This window comes from Sorex fumeus, unplaced genomic scaffold (genome assembly GCF_029834395.1).
Source record: "Sorex fumeus unplaced genomic scaffold, SorFum_2.1 ptg000029l, whole genome shotgun sequence".
NCBI classification, from domain to species: Eukaryota; Metazoa; Chordata; class Mammalia; order Eulipotyphla; family Soricidae; genus Sorex; species Sorex fumeus.
The window spans coordinates 9,078,827-9,092,362 of NW_026606086.1; the positions used below are offsets into that span (position 1 = coordinate 9,078,827).

The window sequence follows — 13,536 nt, forward strand, 5'->3', positions numbered from 1 at the left end:
AGTCAACACCGAAGTTAAAAATACCTCTGTGTGAACTGGACAGGGGTGAAGAGGGCTTGACCTTAGTAAGCAGTAGGAGAATACGGTACTGCCTGACCCGAACCTTCTGTGCTGGAGGACCAGCCCAGTGCACTCAGAGTGCCAAGGAACAGTCTTGTAATTTCGAAGGAGTTCAAAAGGGGCTTGTCCTGAGTAAAAGAGGTACCCTGCACTGATGGTCAGTCACCTAAAATTCTTTGACTAACAGGTAACTTTAGCTGAAAACATGGGAGAATGCAAACTCTTCTAAAAATGAAAATGCTATAGATCAATGCAGTTGACAATTAACTAGTGGTTGCCAGAAAAACATGTACACATGATCTAAAAGAATACAAAACAACTGTACACTAAAATTATTCTTCCCACCCCCTACCCTATTCTTCCCCCACTGACCCATTCCCTGAAATTACAGACATCCAGCTCTTCTCTGTCTTTCTGGAAATATCCCATATGTATGCAGACATATGTAAAACATGGTTTTTTTTTTTTGCAGTTTCTACCTTTGCTTTTCACCTATAGTTGATAATTCTGAGCATGTCTTAGCACTGGAAGACAGGTTTGTTCTGTCAGCAGTTGCCCAGTGTTTCCTGACTTCCATTTCCTTTAGTTGAAGCCAATCATGAAATTATTGCAGTGATTTCTGGTGAGGAGGCTGGGGATCAATGCTGAGAAGGGCGGGGGGGCTGGCATTGGAGGTTTGGTCTCCCTGGGCAGCTGCGGGAGCACTGACTATCCATCTCGCAGGTCGGTGATGTTCTGGGAGCAGGAGAGGGTATGTGATACCACCTACCCCCTACCACCTCCCTCAGGCTGTTGTCCCTCAATGTGGTGAGTTGGCAATCAGCTCTACCACCTTGGAGTCGCCTTCTGCAGTGATGATGACCACCTTCTCCAACTGGTAGGCCTTTTCCACCATGAATCTGATCAGCTTCCTCTGGATGATCTGTTCTCTGGCATCCAAGTGAGCCCCCACGGAGCTGAGTATCTCTGGGGTGATAGACAGCAGCATGTGCTTTTCATGGTCCTTACTGATGCTGGTGAAGATGCTGGCAAAGATGAGCTGGCTGACCACCAGCTGGAGGAGGATGCCCAGCGTGCTGCTGACGTACTATAAGTCTTTGTTGCCAGTAATGGATCACAGGCACAACATGAGGCCGAAAGTGGCAATCAGAGACAATTGCTATCTGTACCCAAGGGATGAGGAAGTGAGTTCCTTCCCCCACCACAAGGTCCTGTATGTCGTGAAACTGGTCAAAAATGACAACTTGTGCCCAGCACCCACATTATGCAAGGCTGAGTTCACCACATCTTTTGTAACAGTTAAAGACAGACGGAACTTGCCCATGGACTCAAACACATTAACAGCTCTTCCTACTGAACCCACTCACACCTGCATGTAAATCTCTCAGCCACACTCATTGATGCATGCTTATCTTAGGAGGGCCGAGGCTGCACATTTCCTTGAAGGGAAGAAATGTCAAGGTCACTTGAAGGTGACTAGTTTGAATAAGACATAAACTCATGCAACAAATTATCCCACAAAATATGGTCAAATGATTAAAACTGGAGATTAGATTCTGAAGTTAGAAGGGCTTGCACACTTAAAGAACAAAGTAGAACTTTTAACTTTTAACACACTTTTAACTTCCAATCTTTCTCTATTTGGATTTGTTGTCAGTTATGAGGTTGGGGCCCAGGTTGGGACCTGGCAGGGCAAGTATGACACAGATGGGTCTGCTTGGGACCAAGGCCGGAAGTAGGGTCAGGATAGGGCTGAGTCAAAAAGTAGAAGCACAGAACCTCAGGTCCCAAGAGAGAGCAGGCTGTTTCCTGTAGACGGTTTAAATAAGCTGATCTTTTGCATCCATTTTTACCACTTTTGAGACAATGCATTTACTTGTGATTCTTGAAATTCTACAGATCCACTAGAAGACTCCTTTCCATATGATGAGCAAGTTAGTAGGTCTTGTTTTTCACAGGTTTGAGATAAATCCAGTGTGAGTTGCTACGTGCCTGATGATATGATTTCATTTGTATTTGCATTCATTTATTTTTTTTGTTCTTCATGGGCCATACTCAAGGCCTGGTTCTGTGCTCAGGAATCATTCCAGCCACACTGTGGGGACCAGATGTGGATTAAATCTGGGTTGGCCAGGTGTCTCTAACCCACTATCTGATCTCTCTGCCCCTCTTTGGTTTGAGGTCACACACAGTGGCATACTGGATCTACTCCCAAGGTACCACATAGTGCCTGGGAATGAAACTGGGACTTCCACATACAAAGAATATACATCAGCCCCCCTGAGCTATCTCCTTGATCCTCATAATTGTCATTTATGAAATCCAATCTTTCACTTGGATGCTGTCTTCACAAATGAAATATACTTAGAATTCTGGCACTTAAAAAATATTGAACCCAACTTCAAGTTTTTCCATCTTTTGAGTGATCAGAAATTCAAAGGTTAGAGAAATAAGCTACACACACCTAGAAGTCATCAGGTCAGTAAGGTCAACTGTCCTCTATTCCTCCTTAGACCATTGAAAAGGGTCTTTTCTGAGACTCATGAGACAGTGATTGGTACAGTACTATTGCTATCAAATAGTTACTTTAATATTATTGTAAACAACAATCCTTTCATTTAATTTTTTTAAAAGAATAAATGAAAATGTTATTACCTTTTTGGGCTGGAGCAATAGCACAGCAGGTAGGGCGTTTGCCTTGCATGTGGCCAACCTGGGTTTGATTCCTCTGTCCCTCTCAAAAGCCTAGCAAGCTACCAAGAGTATCCTGCCCGCACGGTAGAGCCTGGCAAGCTCCTTTTGGCATATGCCAAAAACAGTAACAACAAGTCTCACAATGGAGACGTTACTAGTGCCCGCTCAAGCAAATTGATGAACAACAGGACGACAGTGCGACAGTGCGACAGTGCTATTATCTTTTTGAAAGAGATGATAGGGGACATATGAAACAAGTAGAATCTATGTTTCCGTTATTGAGCTCTATCTTAGGCAACCAACTATAAAGGACACTTACATAAAGCAATTTGGAAAATTTTTACTGGGAGTTAGTTATTAAGGAGTATAATGATATAATTTTAGTTAGGTTAATTGGAGAAATGTTATTTACACTAAAAACTTGTTTTAATTTGAAAAGGTATACACTAGTTTTAAAGGCATTCTTCCTACACCTACTGCTGAAACTTGAAGTTCTTAAGAGGAAGGTTGCTGGAGTAGGTGCATGAAATGGTGCTTCACTTCCATTTTCTTCTGCTTGATTAAAAACAAGTGTCATCACTGACAGCAGGTACTGCAGGTGTGGGAAAGAAGCTATAGAAAATCACGATGTCTGTGACCAGGCATGACTTTGGTTTGAATATCCCCTTTGTGGGTCCTGAATTCTTTTATTACGTTTTGCCCCATCGGCATAGTGGGCATGTGCTCTGTAAAGCTTGGATTCTTCAACCACAGTGTTCCTTTGACCGACATCCTGGAGCTTTTAAGAACAGATATGGCAAGAAAGTCCAAAGCAGCACAAAACCCCCTGCTCTGGATCTTCAGCCTATGTTCTGAAGCTCAGCATATGACCGGGCTGGGTCCCTCACAGTGGAAGTTGGTTCCCATCCATCACTGGGCTGGGGAAAGGCTCCTGAAGAGTCCAGGCATGGGAACCTCAGTACACTGGGTGTCAAAGAGACTATCTGGAGAGTATCGTGCTGAGTGACAGCAGCCAGGAAGAGGAGGAGAGGACAGGCACAGCATGATTTCTTATATGAGGGCTATAGAGAAACATAGGAAGGGAATAATCAATGGCCAAAGGCCAAAGACTCTGAGGACTGTTCTACAAAACTGAGTTTACTATGGTGGGTGAATGTGTTGGGGGAAGTCGAGGGGCAGGGTGTGGGGGGAGAACACTCTGGTGGTGGATATGGTCTTGGAACATTGTCTACATGAAACCCTACCATTGACAGTATTGTAAATCATGATGCCTACACTGTCCTCTCGTTGTTCATCAATTTTGCTTGAGCGGGCCCAGTAACGTCTCCATTTTGAGACTTCTTGTTACTGTATTTGGCATATTGAATACGTCACGGATAGCTTGCTAGGCTTTGCCGTGTGGGCAAGATACTCTCGGTAGCTTGCCGGGCTCTCCGAAAGGGGCGGAGGAATCGAACCCGGCTCGGCCAGGCTGGCTGCACGCAAGGCAAATGCCCTACCGCTGTGCTATCGCTCCAGCCCCATGATGCCTAAAATTTAAAAAAATTAATAAATAAAAATCTATCGGGGCTGGAGCGATAGTACAGCGATTAGGGTGTTTGCCTTGCACAAGGCCAACCTAGGTTCGATTTCCAGCATCCCATATGGTCCCCTGAGCACCGCCAGGAGTAATTCCTGATTGCAAAGTCAAGAGTAACCCCTGTGTATTACCGGGTGTGACCCAAGAAGCAAAAAAAAAAAAAAAAAATCTACCTATTAACTCTCATTAAAAAAAACATAAACAAAAACAAACAACTGCAAGGAGGCAGAGGGACTTCACGATCACTGAGGATACATGACCTCAGAACATGTCTGTGCGGCTTCCATCGGGGTTCTTTCTCAGTAAGAACCCGCCCTTGCCACAACACTTTGCATACTCCCCCCCAACTCCAGACCCTCTCTGTCCTATCCCCCAAAATGTCCTGCAGAGAATCTCTTATGGTCCTGCTTTCAAGGTGACACCCTTGGGGGAGGGAGATGGGAGCCTAGGGGCAGGGCACATGGGCTTCTGCAGCTAGTGTTTGTAAGCTTGGATTGCTTCCAGTTACTCCCAATGCTGCTAGGGGTGGGGTGGGTAGGGTGGGGGTGTAGTTGTTGCCATGGTGCACAGGAGGGGCCTCATGCTCTAGTCCAGCACCTAGCAGGGCACAGCAGACATGCCTGGATCAAGCAACTGCACTGAACACCCTTATGCCCACACCACAGCCCTGACCCGAGGGACACCACCTCGGCATCTCCAGGGACACACATGCCCAACTCTGGCCCGGGGTCCGGTCCCAAAAACCCAACTCAATGTGTGGGTCCAGTGCAGACACCCCTTCTCCAGGAGTGGATCCTGACACCCCACCTTTGTGTACAGATCCTGCCCACCCCTTCTCTGCATGTGGATCTCAATACCCCTTTCCCTGTATTAATCACCACACCCCCCTCTCCGCAGGTGAATTCCATCGCTCCCACTCAGTGTGGATCCACCCTTAGAGGGTCCGACTAGAGTTTTCTCTTGCACCCCTACCACCCCCCACCCCCCCACCCCCCCCCAGAACTTCAAAGGCCAACGCACAACATCCTCTTGCGCTCTTGCTGTGAGTCTGGTCCTGCTGCTTGATTCTATTCCGTCCTGGCACAGGGGACATTAAGTGACAACTGAGAGGAAGGTTGGGAGGCCTAAAGGTTGGGTTGTCCCCAGTCTGAGTCATGACCACGAAGTGATAGCTGACCTGGGGATCCCAGGTCCTCACCTCCTCTCTGAGGGGCCAAGCCAGAGCTGCACTTAGTCTTTGCCCAGCACCCAAAGCAGGCCTTGGCCCTGTTGGACCCAGCTGGCCAGTCTATCCCATAACATGGGGCCTCTCAGGCCCTGTCAATTACTTGTCCGCTCCTGGGGCCAGAACTGAGGCCCTGCTGCTGAAGCTGCCTCCACCAAAGCCACCTGGAAGGTCCTGCTGCCATCAGCATAGACACAGCCAGGCATGGCTGCGTCCCCAGGTAGGATCGCCAAAAGGGTGACCCGAGGCTACACCCTACACCTTACACTCGGCCAGCGGGAGGCAGTCTCCCCTGGAAGTTCCAGTCCCCTGACTAGGGTATCCCCTGAGTCCTGCTGGGATCAGGGATGGTGTACCAGCACCGAGGCTCTACCAAGGGGCCAGTGACCCCACATGGGCTTCAGGGGGACAAAAACAAGACAATAAGGAGCAAATGAATGACTCGTGAACTGGTCTAAAACCAGTTTATCCTAGAGGGTACCCACGGGCCACCCAGTGGGAGACAGTGCCTGCTGACTGGGTTAGAGAGCCTCCAGGAAGAGGTCTGAGCTGCAGCCCCGCGTCAGCTGCACCCCAAAGCCAGCTGCTCCCCCTCCACCAGGAAGCGCTGGGCCTCACCCACGGATTATGACAAGTGCTCCTCCCAAGCAAGCCCATGGAACTGAGCAGCCCCAGGCCCCAACTCCTAGCCACTGAGAGAATAGCAGGCCAATCAGGGCAACCAGTTGAACACAGGTCTCCTTCTGGAAACACTGAGTAGGCCTGGGCACCCTGAGATTGGCCTCAGTGACTAGAAATTGTCCCGTGCCTGGACCCCTTCTCCGGGGTCACCCCGTCGGTTGCTATTCACAAGGGGGGAAAGTCGGGCAGGTTTCCTTTAGTGCAGAGTGGGTCGCAGGTGCAAGTGCACTGGGGTCTGCATGCTGCCCTGGGATGCAGACATTGGGGAGTTCTGAGTGGCCACGCAGAGCAGGTGTCGGGGCTCTGGAGTTCTGAAGGCCCCCGGGGCTCTGCACTGGCGGATCAGGGGCTGCCAGGGCCCACAGCTGGGCGCCCTGGGCCTCTGGAAGGTGTGAGCTGCTGTCCTGAGTTGATCTTGGGTGCAGTTTTCTTGGAGTTGAGGGGGCTGATGGGGAGCTGGGCCTGGCAGAGCTGGCACCCGGGGGGCAGAGTGCTGGGCTGGAGAGGGTGCAGGCGGACAGGGGTTCAGCCAGCTCTCGGCAGAGGTAGGGGGCAGCACACAGTGCTACTGGACGTGGTAGGGGTCGCCGTATGCAGTGTGTTGGGCCTGGAGGTGGTGTGCAGCACGGACACACCCCAGAGCTGTGGGGTCCCAAGGATGTGGGCTGCGGTGTCCAGGTGCCCAGTGTGGGGCACAGCCTGGACACCGCCCACACCATGAATGAGGAGGAAAGTAAGAGGGTCACAACCTGGACCGTGATGGCCCATCTGGGTTCCAGCAGGGTCGGGGTGCAGCTGTGACGAGTCCCGGAGCTGCGAAGAGCTCGAAAGGACAGGGTCCACATGGACATGGGCCCCAGGGACAGGGCACGAGGCCCAGAGGCAAAGGTTGCTGTGGAGGTGACAAGTCCCACTAGGAGACAGATGCTCAGTCAAGATGCCAGCTCTGTTGGGGAGGCCTTGAGCTGCACGTGGCCTTTTGGGGCACCCACATGCAACGTTCACCACCACCTCTGGCTAGTTGCACCTACCACGGCTCTGCGGTCCAATGCAGGCGGGCCTCAGCTGAGTCCGGCCCAGCCAAGTCACCTATCGCTGGGCACCGCTCAGTTGGCCTGTCCCCAGGCTGGCCCCTGCTGAGAACCCCGGTGAGGGCTCAGCCCCGACTCCGCCCTCCCAGAGTCCAGGCTCAGAACCATGCCGAGGCCCCATTTCAGAGTCAGGGGGCGCGCAGCACGAGGGCTCCGTGTGCTTGTGTGGTGTTGTTCAGGGGGCTGCCAGAGAGGGGCCCTCTCCCACAAGGACCCCTCTGAGCATGTGGGAGGGGCCATCGTAGAGAGAACCTGCTCCCCCCTTCTTCCCAATCTCGAGGGCCACTCCAAGGTCTCAGCCCCCTGCGGGGACCTCTGCCCTACTGCCCAGGTATGCTGTGTTTTTTCTTTATCCATAAGCACGGTCCTAGGTGACAGACATTATCTGTGTCCCGTGCAGGCATGCACTGGGCCCTGAAGAACCGTGATGTGAACAGATCAAAACGAAGTCTCTGGTGTCTCCTCAAAAATGAGAAGAAAAGAGATACCACACAGCCAAAACCAAGCCAAAAGTCCCTAAGAGAGGATGTTAGGAATGTTTATGAAGGGTCATGTAGTCGGTCACCCTTTTTTTTTTTTAAGTTTTATATTTTGGTTTTGGGGACATACCTGGCCATGCCCAGTAGTTTCTCCTATCTCTAATTCCTTTGTTCAGGAATTATTTCCAACTTGCTTGGGGGGACAATATGGGATACCAGGTATCGAACCCAGGCTGGCCTCATACACGGCAAATGCCCTCTCATTGTCTTCTGTGCTCCTCGATATGCCATGCTCCTGCCCTGGTTGGTGAGTTCTTTAGGAGCCAATGAGGACCAGTGCAAGATGGATAGGAACAGACTTCCTTGTCCCGAGACCATATTATATTGGGATTGTTATTGGGATTGTACTTCTCTGGTGAACGAAGTTCATGCTGCATTATATTTCGCAAGGACAATTGTTTTTGTTTTTCTTTCTTTCTTTCTTTCATTTTTTTTTTTTTTTGCTTTTTAGGGTCACACCCAGCAATGCTCAGGGGTTACTCCTGCCTCTGCACTCAGGAATTACTCCTGGCGGTGCTTGGGGGACCGTATGTGATGCTGGGAATTGAACCCAGGTCAGCCGCATGCAAGGCAAACACCCTACCCGCTGTACTATAACTCCGGCCCCATCCTACAGAACAATTGTAAACTGATATGAGCAACAAGTAAACTAGTAAACTAATCAAACTACTAAAACTGCAACTATCTAACCCCAGAGTTTCAGAGTTGTGAAGAGAAACGCAGGCCAATTTCAGAAGTGATCAGGATTTAGAAGAGAAATCGGTACCAGGTGGGCTTTTTCCATGTCATAGTCTTTGGTCTGAAGGCAGGACACACCCAGCATCTAGATCCGTCTAAGTCCATTGGAAAACTTTGGCACCTTCCTGGCCTTAGAAAACCAGAAGAGAGCCTGAGACAGCATAACTGACTGAGGATGGAAGATATCACTAGAGAAAGCTAGGAAGCAAGGGTGGTGGGAGGTCTCTACAGATTGTGCTTAGAAAGTTCCCTTCATGATCTTCCTGACCCTCAAGGACAGGGATGGGTCAGAACAGACTATTTTGGCCAGGGAAGGAATAACTGAGTGACACAGACTCTGCAGCTCATCCCCGGAGGGGGTGAGGGGGGAGGGGGGGGGAGGAGGTTAAAGCCTGAGAACAAAGAAACAAAGAGCCATATTTTACAGAGGAAAAAAATAGAACGAAACTGCTCAGAACAGGATGTGTAGAATATCTAAGATAATATCTAAAATTCAACCTGGGAAAGAACTAGGGTAAATGACCCAAAGGAAAACCATTCTCAAAAGAAAATTGATCTAGACCAGTCCTGATTTGAACCAAGCATTAACCTTATCAAAATAATTGCCACCATCACCCACCTCCACGCCCACAGCTGCTCTCCACACGCTTGGGCTGAGCCTCACCCACGAGTGAACCTGCAGAAAACCCAGGTATGCGGGATTTGTGACTGAAAACTCCAGGTTCAGTGGAGCCGGAAATGAATGACCTTCTCCCCTCTCTGTTTGTTTCTGATGACTTGGCAGTCATACTCTCAAGCCAGCTCTGGCTGCACCAGATAGTCTCATCAGTGACCATGACCCAGAGACTCATAATTCTCTCAGAAGAGAGCATAAAACAACTTGCTATAGCCATGCCGCTGGACCTTGCGCCAGGCTCTTTCATTCTGGGCACCCTGAAGGACAGGTGAGGCCCCTCTCACCCCAAGGGATCCAGCCCTGGCAGCTGAAAAAGCTCCAGAACTCAACCACTGCTATGCTCACGGCCTCTCTCCACATGCTCAGGCCGAGTCTCACCCGTGAATGAATCTATCCCTGGACCGTGCGGCCATGAATCTATCCCTGGACCTCACACCACTCGTATTCCAAGAGTAGCACACCATATCTGATGGGGTTTAAAGTAGAAGGCAACTAATCTTAGAGGAAAAAATATTTTTACAGATATATACATATATATATATATATGGGCTTGAGCGATAGCACAGTGTAGGGCATTTGCCTTTCATGCAGCCAACATGGCCGACCCGAGTTCGATTCCTCCGCCCCTCTTGGAGAGCCCGGCAAGCTACCGAGAGTATCTCACCCACACGGCAGAGCCTGGCAAGCTCCCCGTGATGTATTCGATATGCCAAACACAGTAACAACAAAGTCTCCAATGGAGATGTTACTGGGCCCATTCGAGCAAATCGATGAACAACGGGAGGACAGTGACAGTGACAGATGTAGATATATAAAAGCACGCAAGTTTCAACCTTTAACAACATGTTAGTAATCTCTTATAGAAGGACTTAATGGCCCCTAGGTGAAATACAACAATCTTCACACACTTTCCTCCAAGGAAACGTTTTTTGGGCATTTTCAGTGGTTTATTCATAACAAACAATAAATTATTTTGGTTCTGCTTTGGGGCAAGGGTTGGGGTTCAGGATGGAAATATCCAAAATATGGTGACGGGAAGGTGTAATGGTGGTGGGATTGGTGTTCAAATAGTAAATGTGATCAAATATTGTGAACTACTTTATAACAATAAATAAACTTGAAAAAATAAATAATTGCAACCATCTCATATGACCACACTTGGCAATTTAAAGACAAAATAAATAGAAAACCTCAAAAAAAAAAAAAACCCAAAACTGGTTGACACGCAAATTACATGCAAATTTTAGAGCAAAAAAATCCAAGAGCTGAAATGTAAAATTCTCTATAAAGTAGTCTCCATTACCACTTTCTCTCTCCTTTTTTAAAAAATGGTGATGGAACTATTGCTTTATTATAGAAATAATTACACGACATTTCCTTGATACTTTTCAAGGATATAAATTAGTATACTACATTAAATAAATTCAGTTGAAGGAAAAGAATTAACAGTAGAGAATTAATTGAGTAAGTGAAGGCTTCCTCATAATCACATTGGCGTTGAGGATTGTCTCAGTAGTCACCTTACAATAAGGGTTTATATTGGTTTCTAAATGTTTTTTTATTATAGCATCACGATTTACCAAGTTCTTTATAACCCAGTTATTTCAGGCATTCAATTCCCAACATTAGTCCCACCACCAGTGTGGTCCTCCCTCCACCAAAATCCCCACTTCCCCACCCACCCCTAAAGACTGCCTGCTAGCAGGTCAAACAAATTTATTTCCTATTGCTTGTTACAACACAAAGACACATGGAATTATCGAAAAACAGAGCCATAAAAGCCTATTTGTGATTACTGTGATAATACCCCAATAGAGTGTTACTAGAGTCATTGTCTGAGGATTTACTGAGCTGGTGGGTGCTGGTTGAGCCTTCTGTGCTATTGTTTTCACTCACTGAGCTTGGGGTCTTCTACACAAGTTTCCCATCAGGTTTTCTGTGGTACTACTGGGTTGACAGTACTAGGAAATTAGGAGGTGTCCTTCAGATGCCTATGCAACTTTTCCCTCTAGGATTTTATGGTGCTAGAATAATTTGGTGGCCTGGTGGCTTACGGAGGTTCAGCTGTGGAACCAGGCTGTTTGCATGTCAGAGATGTCAGGCGTGGCTGTGGGCTGCTGTGGCTTCTGGCAGAATGGGGAGTCTGCCCAATCCATTCTGAGAAGGCCCCAGAATTTTCAACCCAGACCAACCCACTCCCCAGATTTTCTTCTTCTTTTTTTGAAGCCCCAGGCACCCCCAGAAGGCTAAATACAGAGATTCCCTCTCAGGACAGCAGAAACACAGAACACACAGGGTGGCAGCTGCCAAGAGGACCACCAAGCTCAATGAGTGAAAGCATTAACATGGAAGGATGCGCCAGCCGCACTAGCTGTGCAGACTTGCAGAGAATAATCTGAGGACGCCATATTCAGTACAAAGAAACGATTGCACAAAGAGTGAGCAAAACGCAAGAAAGTAGGAGAGTAGAAACAATAAAATCAATAGTGGGGGGCTGGGAGTGATAGCACAGAGGGTAGGGCATTTGCCTTGCATGCATCTGACCCAGGTTCGAGTCCCAGCACCCATATGGTCCCTGAGCACCGCCAGGAGTAGTTCCTGAGTGCAGAGCCAGGAATAACCCCTGTGTATTGCCAGGTGTGTTCCAAAAAGAAAAAAAAAAGAAAAAAGAAAAGAAAAGAAAATCAATAGTGGTGGCAAGGCAGGGCCAGAACCAAACCCCAGACAGGGACATTCAGTGCATGGGTTGGGACCAGGGAGGTATCAAACATGTGATCTCACATTTACAAGGTGCTGGATTATAACAAACTCCCCCTGCACACACAGGCTGTCTGCTCATTGAAATGATTTTTAATTTAATCTTTGGGTCACACCAGGTTTTATTCCTGGCTCTGCACTCAGAGATCACTTCTGGAAGGATTCAGGTGAACATACAGAGGTGCCAGGGATGGAACATGGGAATGACATGCGAAATAAACCTTCAGCTGCCACACTATCTCTTTGGCCCCGAAGAACTTATTTCTTAAAGCTATAGTTAAAACCTGAACCATGTTCCTGAGACAATAGAAACGTAGCTTACAGCAACTGCCTGCAGCATTATAATCATGAATTCAAGTTCCTGGAGCACTGGGCGTAATTCTGGCAGCTTTGCTGTCTGTCATCCCGTAAGTAGTTTCCTGTGCACTGAGGCCGAATGTGTGCAAGCACCACAGAAAGGGGTGTGGCCCCAGCGATAATTGTGCAGTGCCTTTTGTTCCCTGCAATGACCCACCGTACCTGGGAAGTCAGGAGACTAGAGAGTTCATTTTTATTTCTTCAAATCACCGTTATTTTAGTGCGCAAATAGATGCAGGCAGGGTACCCGTATTTTGTGCAAACAGACACAGTGCTTTTGGACAGGGAACACAACAGATCTGCGCAAGGTACACACACAACACTTTAGTGGGCCCATGGGAGGGGGAGAGGCAGGGGAGACAGTGCTCCCTAGCACGGTCCCCCAGTACTCAGAGACTTGCGTGCCTATCTGGCTGGGGCTCTCCTTGGCTCCTCTCTGCAGCCAGCTCAGCCACATGGGGACCATGCAGGACTCTGCATCAGCCGCAAATACCAAGGTCAAGCTCTTACTCCCCTTGCACACACGGCAGTGGGCACTTGGAGGCAGCACCAAGGCCATCAATCTTGCCAGCCCGCGTTTTCACCACCCTGCACCCAACAGTGTCTCCACACAGTGCCCTGCAGCCCAGACACAGCCTGCAAGCTCTGGGCCTGAGTCCAGGCACAGGGTGGCCTGCCACGTCAGCGGCACTGCCGGCCACCTCTCCTTCATCCCAGGAGCGCCTGGAGCCTGTCCACACACACTCTGCCCGCAGGACCCTCTGGCAGGGCCCAACCCCCACCTGCCCCTGAACAGGAACCTGCAAACAAAGAGCCTCTCCATCCAGAGGGGAAGAAGTGGGGCCGCTGGCCCAGGTGGGCGCAGGCCTAAGGAAGGAGCTCTTGGTGTTCGCCTGCAGGGTCCCGTGGTGGTCACAGATCAACCAAGGGCTTCTAGAGGGAAACAGCATATGCCTGTGGCTGGAGTCACTCACTGCTCTCGGGACCCCACTGGGTTGTTGGCCTTGCTGTGAGTCGGTCACTGGTCAGAAGGATTTAGGCAGCGTCCTGGTGCACATCTTGAGCATATTTTGGGAAACAACTTTAATAAGGTTGGCACCACATTGCTGCCATCATCACCAATGAGGAAAATTGCAGGA

General features: G+C 49.0%; 1 pseudogene; it reads right to left on the reverse strand.

Annotated features, from left to right (window-relative positions):
- Positions 1-642: 642 nt before the first annotated feature.
- On the reverse strand, positions 643-5,764 carry LOC130024622 (prohibitin 1-like; annotated as a pseudogene).
- Between the last annotated feature and the right edge of the window lie 7,772 nt (positions 5,765-13,536).